This window comes from Equus quagga, chromosome 15 (assembly GCF_021613505.1).
Source record: "Equus quagga isolate Etosha38 chromosome 15, UCLA_HA_Equagga_1.0, whole genome shotgun sequence".
In the NCBI taxonomy this organism is placed as follows: domain Eukaryota; kingdom Metazoa; phylum Chordata; class Mammalia; order Perissodactyla; family Equidae; genus Equus; species Equus quagga.
The window spans coordinates 65,240,307-65,253,176 of NC_060281.1; positions in this window are offsets into that span (position 1 = coordinate 65,240,307).

The following is a 12,870-nucleotide window of genomic DNA, read 5'->3' on the forward strand; positions in this document are numbered from 1 at the left end:
GGGGGGCAGAGCGGGCGCGCGCACGTACGCCGGCCCGCGGGGCCACGTGCGCCGGCCCGGAGGGCGGGTTCCCGCGCGCGCATGCGCCGACGGCGACGCGGCGCGCCCTGCGGCCGCCGGGGCAACAGAAGTGGGAGGGAGGATAGCGGCCTCTTGGGCGGGAAACTCGCAGGGAGCGGCCCACACAAAGCCCCTGGCTGTCCCTCGCGCCCTCCGGTACAAACGCGGGGACGGCGGTCTGCGGGGGCGCATGTTGGGGTGCGGGCCCGTCCCTAGCTCCCTCCGTGCGCCCCGGGCCTCAGTCGGGACCCTCGGAGGGGAAAGGAAGCAAAGACCGATGCTTTTTCCCCGCCCGGAGAAGCCAGCCTCTGACCGTATTCTGCAAACAGGATGATGAAATGTGTTCTCAACCTTGGCAGCGCCTCTCATCCTGTTACAGACACGGGTGCAATCGATGAGTCTTTAGGTTCCGGACTCCGCAGGGGCATAAGGCTGTCGAGGCCGGACAAGCACTGAGTCACACGCTCCTGGGGATGCCCACCTCACAGGGCCATCGTGGGTAGAAAATGAGGAACCACAAGCTCAACGAGTATCGCTTATTGTCCATTCGCTTTTAGCAAAGATGTTGTCCGAATGGAGTCCTCCCGCCTCGTATCCTGAATCTGAGGCCGGTTTTTGGCGTTTGTACGGACAACCACAGGTTCTTTAAGATGTCTTGGTCCCCCCTCACCAAGCAAGCAGCCAGTGGCCCCATCAGAATGGTCAAGTTCCTCCCAAAAGATTCCACCACGGGGACTGTCCCCGGAGCTCGGAGAACCCAAACGACCAAGGAGTCCGCCACGTCGTTCTGAGCGCACTTGTGGGCAGGTCTGTTGGGAACCCAAGTGACGCAAATTGGGCACCACACATCTGGGAATCTGCCTGCTGGGAACTCCAGTCCAAGTGCCCCAGAGGACCCTCAGGAAAACACCAGCAGGTCTCCATGCTACCGGTGGAAGCTAAGGTTTGGCCTCTTAGGAGAGCAGAAACTAATAAAACATAAATGTCTATAGCGCGTGACCCTGTATTTCCATTTCTAGGGAGATACCCCAGAGTTAAATTCACGGGGAGACACACTCACAATGCTCACTGCAACATTATTTATAATAGCAAAAAATGGAGCTTACATAAATGTCCACCAATAGGGAAATGTATAATGTTATATTTATACTATGGGTTACTGTACAGCATTTAAAAAGAACAAAGTTCATCTATATCAACAGGGTTAGATAGATCTCAAAAGGATAAGATTGAGGAAAGAAGCAAGTTCAAGAAAAATGTGATAATACCTTTATATAGTCTACACTATATATAATTTTGTAGAGATTATATATATAGTATAACTCCATTTATGTAAATTTTTTACAAACACATAAAACCATATTAGTTCTTGGATGGATGGATATAAATTTTTAAAAATTGGCTACAAGGATACAGACTGAATTCTGATGGCTGTTGCTTCAAGACACAGCAGAAAGGAGTGTGCTGGAACTGGGAAGAGAGGTTGAAGAAGGTTTTAACTTTATCTGCAATGTTCTGTTTCTTTTTTGTGTCTGAGGAAGATTCACTCTGCGCTAACATCTGTTGCCAATCTTTCTCTCCCTTTTTTTTTTTTATACTTGAGGAAGATTAGCCCTGAGCTAACATCTGTGCCAGTCTTTCTCCACTTTGTACATGGGATGCCTCCAAACACGGCTGATGAGTGGAGTAGGTCTGCGCCCAAGATCCAAACCTGTGAACCCAGGCTGCTGAAGCAGAGTGCATGGAAATCTAACCACTTTGCCACAGGGCCCACCCCTATTTCTTTTTTTTTAAAGGTAATTGTATAATTCTGAGTGATGAAAACACCAGTGTTTAGACTTTTTGGCATTTAAAAAAAATTTCTTCCCACAAAAAAATCCAAGGCGAAGCATGTCAAACCAAGAGCACTAGTTGTCGTCACACCTGGTCTTCTTAAATGGAGCTCCTGGGTGCTCTGTTCTTAGCTGCTCATGTTAGTGGCTGGCCCAATCCAAGAACTTCGAAACATCATCTTACGGAGCAAAGTGAAAGAGGAAAATATACTCAAGCTGGCAGAAATAATGCTTTTCCCCAACAGGACTGTCCAGGCTCTTGCCATCGTCAATGGCTTTGCGGTTTACATAGGTACTTACTTGCAAACCCATGCATAACCTGTAGCTTAAAAAATTGCAGCCATATATGCAAAGAAATAGGAGAATTACAAAAAAGTTGCAAAAATAGTACAAGGAATTTCAGCATCCGTGACTTCCGATTTCCTCAAATGTTAACATCAATCACTCATGTTTATCAATTTCTCCTCTCTCTCAAGATACATATCATGTATATATACTTTTTAAAATATATTCATATATATGTGATTTTTTTCCCTCTAAGATGTTTGAATAAGGAGCAAACAGGATGCCCCTCAGCCTTATTTCTTAAAACCAAGGGCCTTGTTACATAACCACTGTACACTTAGGAGAGGCAGGAAATGAACATTGTTGCAATCTGGTATCTCGTCTACAGACCTTAATTGCCACTTGTCTCGCTCCTGTCCTTTATCGGCTGCAGGATCCATCCAGGATTACATACTACACTTAGCTGTCCTGTCTCTCCACTCTCTTTCAGTGTGAAATACTACCTTCGTCTTTGGCCTTTATGACCTCGACACTTTTGCAGAGTATTTTGCAGGCCAGTTATGTGTAGAATGGCCCTCTATTTGGATTTGTTTGACATTTGCTTAGGATTAGAGTCAGGTTATGCCCCTTGGGTTGGGATACCACAAAAATGATGTGATGTCCTTCTCAGTGCATCTTATCAGGAGGCACAGAGCCATCTTCAAACATATCAGACCATCCGTCTCCCCTCTTAACCCTGCAACGGTTTTCTATCTATCTCATTTAGATACATGAAATCCACAGCCAGCCAGGTCCTACGCCAGCTAGCTTGTGCCTATCTCTCCTGCCCCACCTTGGGCCTCTCTCCCTGTAACTCTTCTGTAGCCACACAAGCTTTTCTGAATCTTACCTTGGCCAAGTTTCTTCCTGCCTCAGGGCCTTTGCACTTACTATTCCCTCTACCAAAAATGCTCTTTCTCCACATCTTGGCCTGAGTGGCTCCTTTTTACTCTTCAGGTCACAGCTGAATGTCACCTCCTCAGGAAGGCCTACCCTGACCTTTCTAATGTGGTGTCCCCACTCCAGCCATTCCCGATCTTGGCAACCATGTCATTTTCTCCAAAGCACTTAACACTACCTGAAAATATCTTGCTTAGTTATTTACATGCTTGCTTTTTATATCTCTTACCCTCACTAGAATAAACGAAGCAGCTTGTTCGTCATGATATTCAAGGTGTTGAGCACAGCGCCTCACACATAATGGGAGCTCAGTAAATGTTTGTTGAATTATTGAGTGGTTTGCTCTTAACCCCATCTGAATACAGAAAGAGTAATCAGAAACAGCAGTGTTATATTCTAATAAAAATAATAGTGACTTAAATATACAAGCTTACTAGAATTGTAATAATGCCGTTTCATATCAAGGACTCATCATGAAGCAAACACCTTAAACATTTACCAAATATAGGGCCAAGCTTTTCTATTGTGTGGTTTCCATCCACTTTGTTGACTCTGCAAACCAATAAGGAAGCTATTCTGAAAGATGTTACTATCTAATTCATTCATCAGTCCGGCTGATGAATGTCAGTGACTCAGTAAATGAGCTCTTTTATCTGACACTCGATGTTCTATTTAGGGAGCGTATCAATGCACAGGTTATGTGCTACTTCTTAGCATTAGCACAAAAATTATTAAAAGCAAGTGGAGAGGGGCCTGCCCGGTGGCACAGCGGTTAAGTGCTCACATTCCACTTTGGTGGCCCGGGGTTCGCTGGTTCGGATCGCGGGTGCGGACATGGCACCACTTGACAAGCCATGCTGTGGTAGGTGTCCCACATATAAAGTAGAGGAAGATGGGTACGGATGTTAGCTCAGGGCCAGTCTTCCTCAGCAAAAAGAGGAGGATTGGCAGCAGTTAGCTCAGGGCTAATCTTCCTCAAAAAAAGCAAGTGGAGAGACTTGTCATATATTCATGCCATACAGCTGCTCAGTCTCATTCATCTAAAGCTCAGGATAGTGCAGAGGGTACACCTTGGTGGCCCATGAACTAAATCCGACCTTCAGAGGTATCGTTTGTCCTGTACTCGCGTGGATCACAATATGCTTTGTATCTGAACTGGCATTTTAAAATGTTGGTTTTAAAAGAAGTCCAGAAATTCTTTGATATTTCTCTCTTTGAAAGTTGAGCCTAATTCTGCTCTCCTTGAAAGTGGGCTGGACTTAGTGACTCACTTCTAACAAAGGGAGTATGTCAGAGGGGACAGTGTGACCTTGGAGACTAGGTCATAGAGGCCCCGTGGCTTCCTCCCAGCTCACTTGAATCACTCACTCTGCGGGAAGCCAGGCGCCACATTGTGGGGACAAGCACAGCCATGCAGACGGGTTCGTGTGACTAAGAGCGGAGGCCCCCGCCAAGAGCCCTAGGAACTTGCTGGCCACGTGAGGGAGGCACCTTGGAAGTAGATCTCCAGGCCCAGTCAAGCCTTGGAGGGCTGCAGCCTCTGCCTGCATCCACCTGCAGTTTCACGAGACCTTGAGTCAGAATCACCCAGTTAAGCCACTCCTGAATCTCGGGCTCACAGAAACTGTGTGAGATAATACATTTATTGTTGTTTCAAGCCATTAACTTTTGATGTAACTTACTATGCAGTGATAGATAACTAGTACAAAAATAAGGATACCTTACATAAAAATCCAAATATTTTCTTTCTTTTGAACGTCAAGATTGGGAAGCATTGGGCCCGCCTTCTTGCATGGCCATAACCATCTAAAGGGAAATAGCCACTGCCCCCCACAGATGGAGCAAAGCCTGCCATGTGCCTCAGGCCCCGCCGTTCCCCGTTATCTCTCAGACAGGAGGCCTGGTATCATTTACACGTGTCATTTCCACTCAGCCTGGTCTGCTCGCTCACTTATCTGCCTGAGCCCTGAAATGTTCGAGTTCACAACCTCTAGCGAGTCTAAGACACAGTGATGAAAAATACACAGATTCCTTCCTTCATTCAGCTAATATTAATTGGGCACCTGCTATATACTAGGCACTCCCTAAGAACAGGGGCAGTGAACAAAACAGACCCAAAAAGTCCTGGTCTAATGGAGCTTTCATTCTAGAAGAGAGGAACTGGACATAGACTTGGTAAATAAGTGAAATATATGAGATGGTGACGATTGCTAAGGTGAGAAATAAAGCAGTTAGAGAAGATATGGAATGTCAGAGGAGGAGGGTGAGAGTGAGGTAGGTGACCAACAGGCCTTCCCCAAGATGGTGACATTTCAGCAAAGACTGCAGAAGGTGAGGGGAGGAGCACACAGATATCTAAGAAGGGAATTTCAGGGAGAGGTGCAAAGGCCTTGTGGTAGCCTGCCTGGAGTGGTCAGGGACAGCAAGGAGGCCTGTGGCCGGAGCAGATGAGCTCACAGAGGGTGGGAGGGGCTCGCATTTTGACTGTATTCTGTGTAAACTCAGGGTCGTAGGATGAGTGCAAAAGGCCTCTTGTGTTAGGAACAACGGTTGCTTCTTCTTAGCAAGAAGAACTTTAAAAGCTGACTGTTGGCAGTTCACGGTAGAACAGGACGCTCTCTGAAAGACACTTTCATTCTGTGATCCATGTCATTTTAGGAGGGTCTAGTCTAAGAAAGGAGGAGAGAAAATGCCATAAGAAGACAGAAGTGTACATCTAACAGGACAGAGAGCACTTCTCAGAGGTTGAGACAGGCCTGGGACACTTTCATTCAATTGATCAATCTACCTGGATATTTATATTTACCTCCAGATGTATATATAGAGAGAGAATAGATAGAAATCTAGGATCTATATAATACATAGAGTATCTATATAGTCTCTTTTTCTATATAAATACAGTACCTATGTCTATTATATAGATACATATTTATATATGAATATATAGATATGCATTTTAAAAGTATATGTATATGAAAAATTCCAGTATATATATTTTCCAATATGTATTTAAAAGTATATATATTTAAATTTTCACTATATATTTTTTTCAGGGTTTCAAAAATTGCAGTACATTTTAAATGCTTGCTTTTAACAAGCTGACTCTTATATGACATAGTAATCACCAATGCAACATAACTGTGCTATTTATGAGATAATTACAGGGCATATTGGCTTTCCTGGGCTACCATAACAAAATACCACAAGCTGGGTGCCTTAAAATAACAGAAATGTAGTCGTTCACAGTTCTAGAAGCCCAAAAACAAGGTGCTGGCAGGGCCATGCTCTCTGAGGTTCTGGGGGAGAGTCTGTTCCAGGCTTTTCTCTGAGCTCCTGGTACTGCTGGCAATCTTTGGTGTCCCTGGCTTTCAGATGCATCACTCCCATGTCTTCCTCTGACATCACATAGCATTGTGCCTGTGTCTCTTCACATCGTCTTCCCTCAGCGTGTGCCTGTGTCCTAATTTCCTCTTCTGATAAAAACACCAGCCACCCTACTGACCACATCTTAACTTGATCCTCTGCAAAAACCCTATTTCCAAATAAGGTCACATTCACAGGTATAGGGCTTCGAGCTTCAGCGTCTCTTTCTGGGGGACACAATTCAACCCACAACACAGAATTTATAAAATAGATGAATTCGTTTTTAACATAAAGTAGTAGGCATCGTTAGAACGGCTCAGAACTGGGGCACAAGCTCAAGGTCGTGTGATGACTGCTCTCATCTCTCGGGGCTGACAGCATGTCTCAAAGCTACTGGACTCACAACCTTGCTGAGACCGAGGTTAGGGAGTGGCAGGACTGTGTCTTCCTGCAGTACTGTCTGCCTCACATAACAGTCACGACACTGGTGAATCCCAAGAGATTCAAACCTTCCACCACCAATAGACATTCTGGCATTTGTTAGCTCTTTTCCCCACTAAAACGACAGGGCAGTTAATATCCTTAAACACATATTTGTATCCTGGGGCTCTTATTGTTATGGCACTTTAGACTCCCCAAGAGGAATTGTTAGAGCAAAGGAATGTATATTTTCTTTCTATTTTCCATAGAAGTTGGGAAAAGAGTGTTGCACCATAGTTTTAATTTGCTGTTTGTGATGATCAGGAATACGTCTATCTTTTTATCCCCATGTGCCATTTCAGCCTGTAGCTCAAAAGGTGGCTTCTCAGAAGTGACCTGATTGAAGCATTTCAAGTATTTTTTCTCTTGGATAACATCCGTGCTAAAACAAAAGTCATGAGTCATGATCTGTGAAGTATTTTATCCTGTTTCCCTTCCATTCACATAAACGAATACATCTAACAATTCTCTGAAAAATAAGCCAAGGGTATGCATACTAGGCAGAATAATGGCCGCCAGAGATGTCCATGCTCTAGTCCCAGGAACCTGAGACTATGTCACCTTCCATGCAAAAGGGACTTTGCAGATGTGATTAATGGTGTGAACCCTGAGATGAAGAGGTTATCTAGTTGGGCCCAGTCCAATCACATGAGTCCTTCAAAGTGGAGAACTGGTTGTGGTCACAGAAAAAGAGGTGACAATGGAAGAAGGGTCAGAGCAATGCTACATTGCTGGCTTTGAAGATGGCGGAGGGGCTATGAACCAAGGAACGTGGGTGCCTCTCAGAGCCGTTACTCCGTGCGTCACGATGACTAAATGGAATTTCTCTGTCCCTTTTCTCTCTCTTCCTTCTCTCCTTTCTAAGATGGCCTACTGCAGGAGAAGACATCTTTTCAGCACTTGTCTAAGTCCAACTCACAATGGCACCTTTCTTAAGGAAACCACCCCCATGTTAAACACCCCCATGGGGATGGTTAACAGCTGAGTAATCAAATTCTCCTTTTTGGCAATGCAGATTTCTTTCCGTCTTGATGTGTAGCTGTTACTATAGTGTTTTGAACCCCTTACCATGATCTGGCTGTATTTTGACCCCAAAGACATATTGATTGCAAATGTATACATATAATAGGGACAAAAACCACAAACTGCGTATTAGTATTCACACCCTCATTCTTTCTCTGGCAGGATAAGAACATTCTAGTTGACAGTTCAATTCAACTACTTCCCTATTTTATATGTTTTGGAATAATCAGTTGGGGGATGGGGAGAAAGCAGGTTGGGGCCAATACTTACTGGAGAGAGAGATTAACAATGATGGCAGCTGAGGAAAGGAAAAGGGGCTGAGGGAGAAGTGTGGGCCAATTAAAGTGCCAGGAGAAGGCCTTTGTTGGGGGTGGGGGGGGAAGTTCAGGGTGAGGTGTGGAGAGAAAGAGGGTATTTGGGGAGCTATAGGGTATTGATATCAACCCTGATATCAGTTTCCCCACATTAAACCCAGCATATATGGGGTTAAAAGCAAAACACCCATTCCCTGCTTACTCTCTGGCTTCCTGGCTCCAGAATCCACTATCCTCCATGGAGACAGACACAGCCAAGGACAAGCACCTGGACTATCTCCTCCCGCAAAGAGATACGGGCTGGTGGGAAAGCTGCTGACCAGCAAGGTCATGAGCTCCCTCCTCTCTGCAAGTAGTCTCAAGGCTAAACACAGGCTGGTGGGAAAGCTCAGACCAGCAAGGCCATATGCTCCCCCTCCCCTACCTAAAACCCCAAATAAAAACCCTTCCTTTTAGCTTTTCGGGGAGTTTGGGATTTGAGCGTTAGCTGCCCTCTCTCCTTGCTCAGCGCTGTGCAAAAATAAAATTCCTACTTTCTTCCACCACACCAGGTGTCAGAGATTGGCTTGCTGCGCAACGGGTGAGCGAACTCACTTCAGGTTTGGTAACAGTATAAGACATATGGAACACTAGAAAACTGTAGAAAGAGGATTTTAAGAGTGATCCTGTGGATTATAATACTAAAATTTGGGAAACTTTAATAACGATTGGAGTAACTAACTGCTTTTGACTGTGGAACTCCATTTCTCTGAGTGAGACACCACAGAGATTGGACATTTAGGTACTATATTCAGGATCCAGGGAACATTTATGACCAAATACGTTTAATCAGAATTAAACTGACATCAATTAAGTTTTCATTAAGAAAGTATTTTCAGAGGAAACTTTGTTAGGGTAATTTAATGCCCTAATTAGTGTTCTGCACAGCACAATGAAAAGATCCCAGTGTGTTCCTTTTTCATTTCTTTGCTATGAGCTCATTGTCACTGGCATAGAGGTGGCATGAGGTGGTTGTTTAGCCACCCAGAATCCCTTCATCGTCTTCTAGGTGTCAGTACGTTCGTTTCCCACATGGTACCCACCCTCCCTCCACCCTTGCTTGCAAGTCTTGTAATTCCGGCCAGGCACTTCCGGGCCTGGGATGGTCACATGACCGGGTTTGACCTATCACAGCCGCGTGGTTCCTTGACCTGTGATTGGCTGGGCAGAAATGGCCCGAGTCGATCCAATCAGAGTGAAGTTCGGGAATCTGGTTGCACCTGCGAAGAGGCTCTGTCTTTCTTCCCTCTAGCACTGAAGCTGGCCTGGGGCAGAGCCTGAGGCCAGCGCGGAGGAGTGCCCGTGGCTGTCTGAGTGCCTGGATCAGGCCGCCCCATCACTACAGAAACATAGCTGAGAGAGGAATCAGTTCTTTCCCATGTCCGTTTCACTGCCTTGATTGTACACACTGATCTGTTCATCAACATAAAATATTTATTCGTTACAGCTTCTGGCATTGGAGGGTGTTGGTGTGTGTGATGTGACTGTGTGCAGAGAGGTGTGTGTGAATTATTTTTACCCACTGCAATTCCTCCAGACCTCATTTGCACATCTAATGCTTCTAAGATTTGATGCTTTCATCAATTTTTAAAGTAAGAGTAAATTTTGCAATATGCATTTTTAGGCTGTTAATTTTATGTTACTGATTTTTTTTCTCCCAAGGAAACGTTTTTGCTCTTTTTTGCTGTTACTAACCACATATAACTTTTTAATCCGTTTTCAAAACCTGCAACAAATTTCACAATGTCTGGTTTAGATGATTTTTTTTTGCATGTTAATTATTTATAAGAATAGTAAGCATAGATTGATTAAACATTCATGATTCGTATTTAGCATTTGCAATTAAGAGGGCAAATGCGTACGGTGAATCACGGTCTCTGGAGGCACAGTGGGGTCGACATGGGAAAGTCACAGCCCTTCAACTTGAAGGCCTTATTGCCATCACTCTATAGGCAGGGCAACTGAGGCTTAGAGAGGTTAACCTCTGTCCAAAGTTACACAGACGGTAAATAGCAGAACTGAGGTTCGAAACCAGGTCTGGACATTTATTCTTTCATTCTACAAATATGTTCTGAGTGCCTACAATGTGCAGAAACTTTGTAGGGTTCAGAGACCCAATTACAAACAAAACCAACCAAAGCCTCTGTTTCCTTGGACCTTACATTTCAGAAGTAGCCCACCTCCGAATCTGTACCGTTGCCTATTTTAATTCTTGTGGCAATGTTTCAGGGCTTCTTCATTCTGAGTGAAAACCAAAAAGGGAATTCATTGGTTCAGGAAGTTCCCGGGTGTATTGCTTTCAATTTTACTTCCTTTTTATCAACTCCATCCTCAGACGAGCTCTGTACAATTACCCCCAACTCCCAACAACTCTTTTGTAGCTTAGTCAAAATGGAGAATTTTTGTTCAACCTACATCCGTCAAATACTGATTTTGATATAAATTGTGAAAAACATGTCAAAGTCATAAATTAAGAGACTAGTATGGCTATAGTCCACCCAAGTGCAAGTCCCTGTCTTTGGTCTCCTGGTCTGTCTGGTCTCTCTGCTTCCCCTGCTTCTCTGCTAAGAACCAAGGATCAAATCACGTCTAGAACCAAGTGCAAAGCTCCCTGCTTTTTCTAGACTGTTCTCAAGTAGATTTCTCATGGCTGCCTTCTTCAACTCAGATCATAGCTCAAGAGCCGCCTCTTCAAGGACGTAGAAAAGAATTTAATTTTGTCCAAAGAGAAGTCTGTCCTTTTCTCTCTAGCCTGGAAGGTAATCTTTGTTTGCCTGGAGGCCTTGGGCTAGTCAGATGGCAACCATGAGAGGGTCCCACCCAACCTGGAGACTTAGATCAACAACAAGGGCAATCAGCCATGCCTGTGCAATGAGCCTCAATAAAAACTCAGAATGTAGTGGCTCAGGTGAACTTCCCTGGCTGGCAATACTTCGTGTGTATTGCCACATATCAGTGCTGTGAAAGTAATGCTTCCTGACTGCACAAGGAGAAGACAACAGAAGCCACATATTGGTCCTCCCCCAGACTCTTCCCTTTGCTGACTTTAATCTGTATCCTTTCCCTGTGATAAACCCTGTGAGTACAGATCTTCCTCGACTTAAGACGGTGTTAACGTCCCAATCAACCCATTGTAAATTGAAAATATTCTAAGTCGAAAATGCATTTAATACTCCTAACTTACTGAGCATCACAGCTTAGCCTAGCCTACCTTAAAGGAGCTCAGAACACTTATGTCAGCCTATAGTTGGGTAAAATCATCTAAGACAAAGCCTATTTTATAATAAAATGTTGAATATGTCATGTAATTTATTGAATATTGTACTGAAAGTGGAAAACAGTGTGGCTGTATGGGGACAGAATGGTTGTATCGGTCGTTTACACTCATGATCATATGACTGACTGGAGCTGCAGCTGCCCAGCATCTTGAGAGAATATTGTACCGCATATCGATAGCCCAGGAAAAGATCAAGATTCAAAATTCCAAGCATGATTTCTACTGAATATGTATCACTTTCACAGCATCCTAAAGTCAAAAATTGTAAATCGAACCATCGTGTGTCAGGGACCGTCTGTATTAGAGTTTTCAGTGCATTCTGTGAGTCCTTCTTGCGGATTATTGCCCTTGGGTGGTTTTGGGGACCTCCAGAACTTGCAGTTGGTGTCAGAAGTGAGGATGGTCTTGGGACTCTTCCCTCTTGTTGCTGGCCTAGACTCTTGCACCCTCTGTGACCACCTGTCTGATGTAGCCACCCCGCTCTCAGCTTTCCTCTATGCCCATTCACCCATTTTATTTATTTGTCTGCTTCTGCGTTGTCTGTTTCTCCCACTAGAACTGCATCCCGAGGCCTGGGTCTCTGCATATTACCACCCCGGGCCATTTTGATTTATATTCCTTAAATTTTAGTTATGTCCCTTAGATATTATGTCTCTCTCTTTTATTCACACAAAAAGCTGCTGCGGCTGCTTGAAGAGAAAGCCTGTTCAGGATAGGTACATCCAAAGCTGCACCCAGCTCATCATTTCCATAGCCTTGCTAAATTTGTCACTACATTTTTCACGATTTTTAAAAATAAATGAGTTCGAACGCACAAAAACAAAAACAAATCAAGGACGGACAAACAGGACATCTAGCTGACCCGGGAAAACCGGGCTAGGGTACAACTCGGCTCGGCCCGGCCCCGCCCCTGCCCGGCCGGCCCCCGAAGGCCACGCCCCTCCCCTCCTCCGCAGGCCCTACCCACTCCCCGGCCGGTCCCTCCCCTCCTCCACCAGAGCCGCCTCCTCTCGTCCCTGGCAGGCACCTTCTCTCCGCGAAAGGCCCCGCCCTTCCTCCGCTAGGCCCCGCCCCTCCCCGCCCCGCCCCGCCCGCCAGGCCCCTCCCCTTTCCGTTAGGCCCCGCCCCTCGGGCCGCGGTATTCCCGCAGGAAGGCTCCCGCAGACTGCGTGGGCCGGGGCGCGGCGCGGGCCGGGCATGCGCAGAGCGCGCGGGCGCGGTTGCCGTGGCAGCGCCGGCCCGAGGGGAGGGCGGCAGG